General features: G+C 33.6%; 1 protein-coding gene across 1 annotated transcript in view; it reads right to left on the bottom strand.

The window, feature by feature from the left end:
* The window catches only part of RIMS1 (regulating synaptic membrane exocytosis 1), a 685,283-nt gene that overhangs the window by 139,218 nt on the left and 533,633 nt on the right, over nt 1–12,432 (bottom strand). The gene's annotated exons all lie outside the window — the stretch shown is intronic.

Genomic DNA, 12,432 nt, shown 5'->3' with positions numbered 1-12,432 from the left:
TCCTTAAGTATTACTCCACCAGAGCTCCCCAGCTAATAGTAGTCACCTAAAAACTGTTTCGACAAGCAGCTTCTTTTCTGAGGCATCCTTTGCTAAATCATTAATTTCTACCAACAACTTCTCACAAATATTTGCTAGTTCTAAAAATGGATTTACTAAGAGAAAGCATTAGTCTCCTATATTTGATGGCTATGTCTGAAATGTATATATGAAATTGGTAAGTTTTGAAAATGTGATTTATAATCTGTATCTCTTTAATTCATAGTATGGGAAGAAATATATTCCAGTTAAGCCTTTATTATTCTCCTAAGTAGCAAGTGTGACTATTTAGAGGTGAAGGAAGGCTTATTCTTCAATAAACCATGACCTTTTTATTTTTTTTAAGTCAGATTCCATCATAATGAACTTAGTTTCTCAAATCTACTTTTGATTTCTGACTTTTATGAATGAAGGAGAAAAAGAGTTGTAGGTACAGTTGTGTGTAGGATAAATTTCTTCAAAAGCTTATACATGTGTTGTTTAAGGCCTAAGTATATTTTTTACAACTTATCTTTTCCAGTCTCCCATGCTATTCTACCTTAGCGAACAAGGCAAAGATCTATGTTTTAAGGTGTGTATGTGTATGTGTATGTGTGTGTGTGTTTTAGTGACTGATATGTTGGGATTTCTATCAAAGGGCACTAATGTTTTAAAGGTTGGTGGAAATGTTGCTATAGCTGATTGACTTGACTGCTAATTTCATCTCTTACCAAGAATTTTATAAATGCCCTTGATGACAAATGTTTCACTGCAATGATTAAACTTGGTCTATCATCCTTAATAAAAGACACTGATACCCACTCTAAAAATTAAGCAAATGTTAGCTCATTTGTGTGTTCCAGTACAGACTAATGACCCATGAGATTAAGTACATAAAGTTTGAAGTTGGTGGCTACCTATTTTAATCATACTTTTAGCACCAAATTATTGAACAGTTATCTTTATTGAAATTCTGTGAATTAGACAGACAATATGAATCTTTAATAGTTATACAAATTAGGCAATGATGCAAACTTGCTTTGAAAATCCTGACTTCAAAGACAGTAAATGGTGAGTATTATTATGATTAGAGGATGGTTCAATGAGGAGCTTGAGAAAAAAGGTAGAAATTCATTAATTACATGACAATAACAACAATTAGTAATGAATATTATAAAGCAAAATGCACTTGAGAGTAATTAGGAATTGAGAGAAATTTATTGAAAAAAATATGTTATATTTGTAAGAAGCCATATGCCATATTAGAAAACGGGCAAATATCTGTTCTCTGCTTTCTGTCTGTGTATTTTTGAGTACATGCTCAGTCATTTACTCTGAGCTTCCAGCAAGTCAAATGACTTGTAATCAATTGTACTCTGTAATTAAAGCTTATAGCAATTCAAAGCAATCTCAACTTGTAATAAAAACTAATTTAAATGACAATGTTAGCATAATTATTTTCAGTAAATGATATTAATTTTTTAAAATTTTTGACATCGATTCACGTCTAAACCCATTGCCATTGAGTAGATTCTGACTCATAGTGACCCCCTTAGGTCTCCAAGGCAGTAAATCTTTATGGAAGTAGATTGCCCCACCTTCTTTCTGTGGAGTGGCTGGTGGATTTGAACTACCAAACTTCTAGGTAGCAGTCAAATGCCTTAGGCACTGCACCCCAGAGCTCCTACATCTAGTATCACATAATTTTTATGGAGTATAGTTATTTAGACACTGAAAAGATTATTTCCCAATGCTAATGGCCTAAGCAGTCTGAAACAATTCTGGGGATTTAACCTTGTCATGAAAGCACCTCCCTTCACTAAATAGGATTACTTTGCTTATGATATGGCTGTGTTTAGATCTTCATTTTGCAAAATTCAAAACTAAATCATTAAGAAGTTGGTGGTAGCCCAACTAAACTAAATCTTTAACATGGTTTCAAAGGGCTTTACTTTTACTTTCCAAAAATGAATTTTTATTATCTTTATTCCTAAAGAAAGTAAAGTTGACATCTAATTTTCAAAGAAAGGAAAATCTCTATAATTAATATTATGATTAATATTAAGAATATTATGATTCAAAATCCTGAGTTGACCCCTTGACTCTACAAAAATAACGCAACTGCTATGCCACACTCATTGCTTGTTTTCAGATGCCAAGAGGAATCAAAACAAAATACATATACCTTATCATATACTTACTTATATGAAAAAGATAATTCTGTATTACTTCTTTTGTTTTTCTCATTTACCAAAGATATGTACATTAGTGTGTATTCAAAAATAATTGTTTATACAAATTATCATATTTCCATAAATGTTTTTAAATAAACATCAATGGATAATCTCAGTGTGAATTTGGAAGTTATTTAACTTTGCTAAAGACATTACTTATTTTATACTTTAAAAACTGTATATTGTGAAATAAAATGCATTATTTATAGATATGTCAATCTATATAGTAAGACAAATTTATGGACAAAAATGGAGTATTTAGAACAAATTTGAATCAGAAAGTATGATTACATTAAATTTACATAATTTCTAAACAAAATAATAAATAGTAATGATTAAAAGTGAATTGAATCATTGGAATATCATCATTTGCCAAGAAATCTACTGTAAGTAAAATTAATCACAGCCTAGAGACTTCAAATATAATACTTTAAAAAGAATGATTACTGACCATGATTTAAATTTTATGATTTTAATTGTTAATTCCAATAGCAAAATTAAAATAAGAAATAAAATAATTTTCAATTGTCCCATAAATCCTAGCACTCAATTCACATTTGAAGAACATTCTGAATGGCGTAAACTTAACAAAACTAATCAAATCATTAAAATGCCAGTTGACATTCCTTTATAATAAACATTTAATAAATTGGGGAACTTTTGGGATTAAATTTTAAGAAATTTCATTAACTGCCATATATTAGAGTTAAATAACACCTCTAATTTTCTACAACAAATATGATTATCATGTAATTACATTTAATCTTTTAATGAAAATGACAAGCTTACATATGATATAGTCAAAAGAAAAGGATGTTTGCTAAAGACTGTATTTCTAGTTATAACTAATAAATTAAACAATTTATCTCCTTTAGCCTCTAAAATATAATTAACATTATACTTTATAAAAGTTCTTTTTTTATTGGAATTTTTTCAGTATAACTTTTTTACAAGATGTATTATGTGTTAAATTGTGCTACATACAAGGCTATTTCTACACTCTGAGATTTTTTATCAGATGAATCTACATACGTCAAAAATCAACTGAACATAACAATTAGGAGAGTACAAAACTGAAACTTATCTTTATGGGTTAAATGAAAGCCATATTTGTGAAATTTTTTCTTGTACTCTAAAACTCAACAAGCAGAATTTTGATTGGAGCATGAAGGATTAGAACAGTAAATATAATTTACAAAGCACTTTAATTATAATTTTCTTATGCAAAGTATTACATACTATCAAAAACAAAGGCTCAGATTAAAATAATTACTGCTCTTTTTTTCATATGCTTCACTACAAGTTCTTAAATTAGCATTGTGGATGATCTTTGATAAGTACTAGCAGGCTAAAATCAGATGAAAATAATGTGTTTTTACCTATATCTATTTTTCTAGATCTATCCCTTTCAGAAGATTAGACAGAAGTATGCCTTAAGTGGGAGGGCATAAAAATACCTGATAAATATTCTCAACCCATCATTGACCTTTATTGTATCCCACCTGAATTTAGAGACTGAAGAATAGACTTGATTCACTGAACACCAATGACCAAAGATCAGATGAACTGTGGGATGACATCAAGAACATCATACATATAAAAAGCAAAACATCATTAAAGATAGGAAAGGAAAAAAAGACCAAAATGGAGTCAGAAGGGACTCTGAAACTTGCTCTTGAACAGAGAGTAGCTAAAGCAAATGGAAGAAATGATGAAATAAAGGAACTGAACAAAAAATTTCAAAAGGTGGCTCAAGAAGACAAAGTAAAACATTATACTGAAATGTGCAAAGACCTGGAGTTAAAAAGCCAAAAGGGAAGAACATGCTCGGCATTTCTGAAGCTGAAAGAACTGAAGAAAAAATGTAAGCCTCAAGTTGCAATACTGAAGGATGCTATGGGCAAAATATTGAATGATCCAGTGAGCATCAAAAGAAGATGGAAGGAATTCAGAGTCAGTACACCAAAAAGACATTGATGTTCGACCTTTTCAGGAGGTAGCAGGGGATCAAGAATCCATGGTAAAGGAAGAAGTCCAAGCTGCACTGAAGGAATTTTCAGAAAACAAGCCCCCAAGGATTAATGGAATACCCACTGAGATGTTTCAACACATGGATGCAGCTCTGAGGCTCTTGCTCATTTATGCCAACAAATTTGGAAGTTAGCTATCTGGCCAACCAACTAGAAGATATCTATATCTGTGTCTGTTCAAAAGAAAGGTGATCCAACAGAATGCACAGATACTGAACAATATCATTAATATCACACACAAGTAAAGTTTTGCTGAAGATAATTCAAAATACAGTTGCAGCAGTACATCAACAGGGAACCACCAGAAATTCAAGTCAGATTAGGAAGAGTGTGGGAAGAGGGATACCATTGTTGATGTGAGATGGGTTTTGGCTGAAAGCAAAGAATATAAAAAAGATGCTTACCTGTGTTTTATTGGCTATGCAAAGGCATTCAACTGTGTGGATCATAACAACTTACGGGTAACATTTCTAAGAATGGGAATTCCAAAACACTTAATTGTGCTCATGTGGAACCAATACATAGACCAAGAGGCAGTTGTTTGAACTGGGGATACTGCATGGTTTAAAATCAGGAAAGGTGTGCATCAGGGTTGTGTTCTTTCACCATACTTATTCAATCTGTATGCTGGCAAATAATCTGAGAAGCTGGACTATATGAAGAATGCAGCATCAGGACTCAAGAAAGACTCATGAACAACCTGTGATATACAGATAACACAACCTAGCTTGCTGAAAGTGAAGATGAAGCACTTACTGAAGATCAAAGACTACAGGCTTTAAGTATGGATTACACCTCAACCTAAAATAGAAATCCTCACAGCAGGAACAATAAGCAATATCACAATAAATAGAAAAAAAGATTGACATTGTTAGGGATTTCATTTTACATGGATCTACAATTAACACACAGGAATTTTACTTGGATGTACAATCTACACTTAAGAAATTAGACAATGTATTGCACTGAGTAAATCTACTGCAAAAGATCTCTTTAAAGTGTTAAAGAGCAAAGGTGAAGATGTCACTTTGAAGACTAAGGTGTGCCTGACCCAAGCCATGGTATTTTCAATAGCCTGATATGCACATGACAGGTGGACAATGAATAAGGAAGAGTGAAGAAGAATTGATCATTTGAATTGTGGTGTTGGCATAGAATATTGAAAATACCATGGACTGTGAGAAGAACAAATAAATCTGTTCTAGAAGATGTGCAGCCAGAATGCTCCTCAGAAGCAAGAATGGCCAGACGTCATCTCACGTATTTTGGTCATGTTGTCAGAGGGGACCATTTCCAGGTGAAGGAGAACATGCCTGGTAAAGCAGAGGGTCACTGAAAAAGGGGAAGATCCTCAATAAGATGGATTAACTCAGTGGCTGCAATGATGGGCTCAAGCATAGCAAAGAATGTGAGCATGATGCTGGACCTGGCACAGTTTTTTTCTGTTGTTTACAGGGTCACTATGATTTGGAGCTGACTCGATGGCACTTAACAACAACAATAACAACAACCCATCGCTGAAAATCTTCTATAATATCACCTCCTCCCAGAAGAATGTGATTTTCTGGGAAACTTCTTTCACTTACTAGACATTTGCAACTTGCTTAAAAATATTGTAAATAGTATGTTGTTGTTAGTTGTGGTTGAGACAACTCAGACTCATGGCAATTTTAGGTGTAACAGAACCAACATTTCCTAGTCTTCAGTCATCTCATCTTTGATGTATTTGAAGTTATTTTTGAAGCTATTATAGCAGTCTATCTCATTGTTTTATCTGACCCTCTACTTATGTGTAATTTATATCATCATAATTTAAACATTAAACTTTCATACAGATGAAAGTTTATCCATTAGTTTACATTCATATAAAATACATCTGTTCTGATATTCAGTTTCTTTAAATCTCTTACATTTCCTCTTATGCATCTAAAAATTAAAATGAATTTTAAATTTCAAATGTCTGTTTATAGACAAAAAAAATCCATATTAATATACTTTCAAACTTTTCAGTATTTTTCAATTGTTTTTTTTAGGTATAATATGATGGTAAAAGAGAGCAGGGATGATAAAATATTTATGAGATATATTAAAACTAAAGATTACAAAGCATTTTATTTTTTAACAAATTTAGCAAGTACACATACCAAAGGTGATATATGATAACAGCTGGACATGACAATTAAGATGTCTGATTAGTGAAGATTTGCTACCACAATTTATGAGTAGAAATATTAGTGCCCTCTGCTTCCATGCTTTACAGCAGTATAGAGTTCAGTGATAATGGAGCCACACCCTTGCTCCAATGCATCTCTCAGAAAGAACAGTGATAAATCACCACTATCTATCTGGAAGTTGTAAAGTAGAATGAGGTATCAGTGAAACACCTACAATGCCTCAATTATTGACAGAAGTGAAAAAAAAAAAGACAAGGATATTTAGTAGAAACTGTATTTATAGTTGTAATAATACATAAGGTCATAGCATATTTGAAGCATTTTTAAGATATAACTTCATTGATAGGGGAACTAAAAAATAATAAACAATATAATATGAAACACAGAAATTAAAAAGTAATGAAACATGGAAAGATTTAAATAATTGAGTCTATAATCAGTATATACTATTTAAAGTCTGAATAGAAGGACATGATAATTTATGAACCAGATCTTAAAATATTCTGTCAAGACTTTGATATTTAAAATTCAAAAATACTAGCCTCTGCTCACAGTTGTTTAGACTTTTGAGGAATAAGAATTATTAAGAAGAATAAACATTCTCCAAAATGGAAAGACACCAGGATTGCAAATGACCAGGCATACATTATATTTGTAGCCTCACTACCATGCATCAGTTCATCCATGTTAATTGGGGGAATTATTATATCTCTCCATCACACAGTCTTTAATTGTAAAGCAAAGAGATTGCTCATAGTATTTCTACCTGTCATGATTCTTTGATTCTACATTCTTTCAGTAGGGTGCTGGCAATTTGTTTCCATTTTTTCCACATTTGTAAATAATGAAAAATTACAGTAACCTTACTCTTGCTCTATTATGTAATTACCAACACTTGTGAATTTGCCAATTTACCCAAACTATAGACATTAAGCTAGGAGCCCTGGTAGCATAGTGCCTAAGGCACTTGACTGCTAACCAGAAGGCTGGTGGTTCAAACCCACCAGCCACTCCTCGGAAGGAAGATGGAGCAATCTACTTTACTTCTGTAGTGATACTGCCTCGGAAACCCAAGGAGGGGTCGTTATGAGTCGGGTCCAACTCGAGGGCACATAACAACAACAACATAGACATTAAGAAAAAAACTCATCAGTTATATTTTATATGACTATTTTCTATTGGCTTTTTTTTTTCCTTTAAAAAATAATGTATTTCTTCACAATTAAAAGTTAAAAAAAGCAGCAATGTACTTTTCTCATGTTTATTTTTACTTTTGGAGTCACACAAGTGTATTAAGAAACTGATAGAATATATATCTACCCTCCAAACACACAAACAAAAAAAAACAAATCAAACTCACTGCCATGGAGTTGATTCCAACTCATAGTGATCTCCTTTGGGTTTCCAGGGCAGTAAATCTTTAAGGAAGTAGATTGCCCCGTCTTCCTTCAGTGGAGTGGCTGGTGGGTTTGAAACACCAACCTTCTGGTTAGCAATCATGTGCCTTAGGCACTGTACCACCAGAGCTCCTTTATGTACCCTCCATCCTACATAAATAAATACTATATAGACATAAAGATGAAATTTTAAAAATATTTTGACTATAGAAGCACTCAAGTTCTAGGTTATTCTCCTGGAATAAAATGAATTACAGTTTGTAAATGTAGATATGTTCCAAGTTATTTCCCTTGTGATCTTATATGATTCTCTTTGAGGTTAAGGACTATTTTGTAATAATATAAAGAATGAAAGAAAAGATTATATCTCCCTAGTATGAAAACAAAATGCAAAAATAAATAATACGTGTTAAATGAAAATACCAGATTACCTTTAAGGGCTCTTAAAGAAAATAACCCGTGCTTTGTTACAGACAATTGAAATGGCAATATTAGCTACGGGAAATAGGCAATCTGTACACATAATCACTCAAATTCACTGCATCCAAAACCATAAGACCATCTCTTATCTACATGTATATTGTGACTGTACTACCTAAAGCAAAGCAAAAGCAAACATCACTTCTCAGAGTCAACAACTCTGACCTGTAAAGCAGCATTGAAAATACCAGCCATTAAGAGTTGGGAAAGTCAAGTTCTTCTTAATGAAAGAAGCTGTCATTTTACCTTGCCCTTATATGTTAAACACGATTGTTGTTGTTGTCCTTAAGTGCTGTCAAGTCAATTATGACAGTGACCCCATGGGACAGAACAGAACCACTACACAGGGTTTTTTGGCTGTAATCTTTTTTTTTTTTTTTTTTAATTTTTAGTGAGACAGATTGCCAGGCCATTCTCCAGTGGAGTCGCTGCTAACCTTTCAGTCACTAGCCAGGCGTTTAACTATTACACTACCAGAACTCCTTTAAACAGAATTAAAAAGGTTTTTTTTTCCTCAAAAGGTATTTAGATTTTCAGAGGGAGGACTATCTTCCTTAAGAGGTTTTTCTTGGAATACAACCTTTATGAAGGACAGCATGTAACTAAGGCTTCTCTGTTGTTGTTGTTATGTGCCGTCGAGTCGGGCCCCGACTCATTGTGACCCCTCCTTGGGTTTCCGAGGCAGTATCACTATGGAAGTAGATTGCCCCATCTTCCTTCCGAGGAGTAGCTGGTGGGTTTGAACTGCCAGCCTTCTGGTTAGCAGTCAAGTGCCTTAGGCAGTACGCTACCAGAAGGCTTCTCTAGGTATAACGAAATCAATCAGTTATGGAGTCCTTGTTCATCCCAAGTAATTTTTAATATGTTTATCCATAATTTTTCATTATTCCAATAACACTGATGACAACAGAATCTATCTTGGAAGGCATGATGGGGTATAACTTGAAATACTGTCTCCAAAATTCAAAGACAATTTATTTACATACAGGCTTTTCCCACATTTTACAATAGTGAGGGGTTATATGCGTTTTTTAAAAAAAGCAGAAAAGAGTCTATCCACATGGCTAGACACTTGCCTGACTTCTATTTTCCTTTGCATTTTCTCCACACAGTCCAGGAAGAAAGGGATTTACTCCTTCAAGAAGTTATCTCTTACAAGTTGAGGTTTGGTTGAGATAAATGTCAAATACTTTGAAGTTTTTTTTTTTAAAGTCGATGTCAATATTATAAAATAATATATATGAATCAGCAGAATAGGGAAATAGGGTGAAAGTCATAACTTCTGAGTTGTGTTTGAGCTGCTTCACCTTCTGTGTCTTCAAAGTTTAAAGAGGAGGGTAACTTATAGCACTGTTTATGGATTTGTGGTAAAAAAATATAAATGGATAGACACTTTTACCAATAGAACTCTAAATATTTATGAACGAGGATGCATAAATATTCATAATATAAGTGTTCAGGAAAAGCAATACCTAGGAAGATTAAGAAACTTGCACTTTTGGAATCTTAACATATAACAGGAAATGTATCACCTGGCTTAATATGCATACACCAAAAAAAAAAAAAATTGCCCTACAGTCGATTCTAACTCGTGATGACCCCAAGTATACAAAGTAGAAATGCACTCCACAGGGTTTTCAAAGCTGTGACCTTGTGGAAGCAGATCGCCAGGCCTTTCTTCTGGGGCACTTCTGGGTGGGTTTGAACCCACAGCCTTTCAGTTAGTAGTCCAGTGCTTAACCCTTTTGTGTCACTGAGGGACTTCAATATGCATACATTAAATAATATAAAAATGTAAATAAAATTGAAATCCCTTGCTACTTAATTATAGTTAAAATAATGATTCAGAAAAATACACAAATAAGTTTACTTATTGTAGCAAGTCACATTACATAATTTGCTCCTATGTTTCATAACTACAGAATACTATTAAATGTGTAAATATAATCTATACCATAACTAATATAATAGGAAATAATTAATATACTTAACTAATAAATGAATTATACCTAATTATGATTAATTATTAACAGATTCATAAAAATTTTAAATGTATGACTTAGCAGTCAAATTTTGCTTCCTAATATTTTAAAAAAGGAAATTGCTTCTCATTTTTCGTATGTATAATATCTTTTATGTTAAAGGAAATTCATACTTACAGAAAATAATAGTATAATTGTAATGATACAAAATTGTTTCCAAAATCAAAAAAGTTAATATACTTAAGAAATACTATCTAAAGTCATATAACTTAGAAACTTATTATGACAATAACATTTTTTCTCACCTGGAAATCATTTAATTTCTGGTTCAGTTTTGATCTTCTTATATCATTATTTCGATGCCCCCAAACTACATTCATGGGCTCTTTAAAACTGTCCAAGAAATGTAGCAAAGAGGGAAAAATTGGCTTATTTTTAGAATGAATAATTTAAAATATGCTTATAAAGCAGTATGTGCACCCTAGAATGATAAGGTCTCTTAGCGTTCAACAAAAAAGAGGGAGGTAAAAGGTAAACGCATTAGTATGAATATTTATTTCCTTAGTTAGGTCTTGGGACTAAGGATATGTTATCTTTTTGAAATGTACTGACTTCTCAAATTGCTTCATAATCTTAGAGGCAAGCAAGCTATTAGAAGACTTATTTGAATGGGGTCATGAGGGAGGGTAGGATGCCCAAATGGGTCTCTCCTAGATCCTGAGGTCCTAAGTGTGAGGTGTGACAGCAACATGGAGCAGCGGACAGAACATGGGCTGTGGAATCAAAATCTGGTTCTGTCACATGGAAGCATTGTTACCTTAGGCATTTTACTTGACCCCTTTCACTTTATTTTTGTAAAACAGTGACAATACCTTCCTTGCAGTTGTATACATGTTACTACAATCATGTGACAATGCATACACAGTAATAACTCAATAAATGCTTTCTGGTTCAATAAAATCAAATGTTGGAAATGGTTAATATCAAGGTCTTTGAAGTGAGGCCTATGTCTAATTCACTGTGCCACCATTTACCTATGAATAAGGAACTAAGTTTTCAACCTTCCTAAGCTTTACTTTTCTCAGTTGGAAAATGAAGGTATTAGTATGTCTCACCAGTATTGTGAATATATAATGAGATAAGTAAATATGTAACACTCTTCTTTGAGTCACTGATATATATACCATATGCTCAATAAATTCTATCACATATTAATAACATTAATAGTATTTGAGAACTTTGTGTGGGTTTACAAACATACACTGGAAAATAAATAGTCTGGTCCCCTACAGTTGTGATTGTCACTGTTGTGTGCAGTCAATTATGACTCATACTGACCCTATAGGACAGAATAAAACTGCCCCACAGGGTTTCCTAGGCTGCAATCTTTATGGAAGGAGCTCTGGTGTCATAAGGGTAGGACACTTGGCTGCTAACCACAAGGCCAGTGGTTCAAACCCACCAGTGCTCCATGGGAGGAGGATGAGGCAATCTACTTCTGTAAATATTTACAGCCTTGGAAACCCAATGGGGGTCATTATGAGTCAGATATGACTCAATGGCAGTGGATGTTTTTAATCTTTATGGTAGCACACAGGCAGGTATTCTCCCTTGGAGCCACTGGTGGGTTTGAACCACTAACCTTTTGATTAGCAGCCAAGTGCTTCACCATTGCACTACCAAGGCTCATTAAAGGGGATGCTAGAGCAGGATTTGAAGCTGCACTAGGGAAGTCCCACTGGATTTCCATTTCAACACTTTAACTACCACTTGGCTATCACAGCTCTGGAGTTTGGACAACTAACTATCCTAATTTGCCCAAGAGTGTCCTAGTTTTCACACTGTAAGTTTACCTCATGGGAAACTTCTCAGTTCCTGCCAAACTGGCAACATTGATCACCCTACAACTTCATCTATAATTCATCAAAACTAAACCGACTAAGGAACGACCTTCTTAGCCTATGCTGTCAGCCAGGAATGGTGCTTCTTAGTCCTTACCTACCCTCAAAAAAAACAAAACAAAACTCACTGCCGTCGACTTGATCCTGACTCCTAGTGATTCCTCCTTGGGTTTCTGAGGCAATATCTCTATGGAAGTAGATTTCTCAGTCTTCCTT

The sequence above is a fragment of the Orycteropus afer genome, unplaced genomic scaffold (assembly GCF_000298275.1).
Source record: "Orycteropus afer afer isolate SDZICR_OR568_19922 unplaced genomic scaffold, OryAfe1.0 scaffold00133, whole genome shotgun sequence".
NCBI classification, from domain to species: Eukaryota; Metazoa; Chordata; class Mammalia; order Tubulidentata; family Orycteropodidae; genus Orycteropus; species Orycteropus afer.
This window is presented reverse-complemented; position numbering and strand designations above follow the sequence as displayed.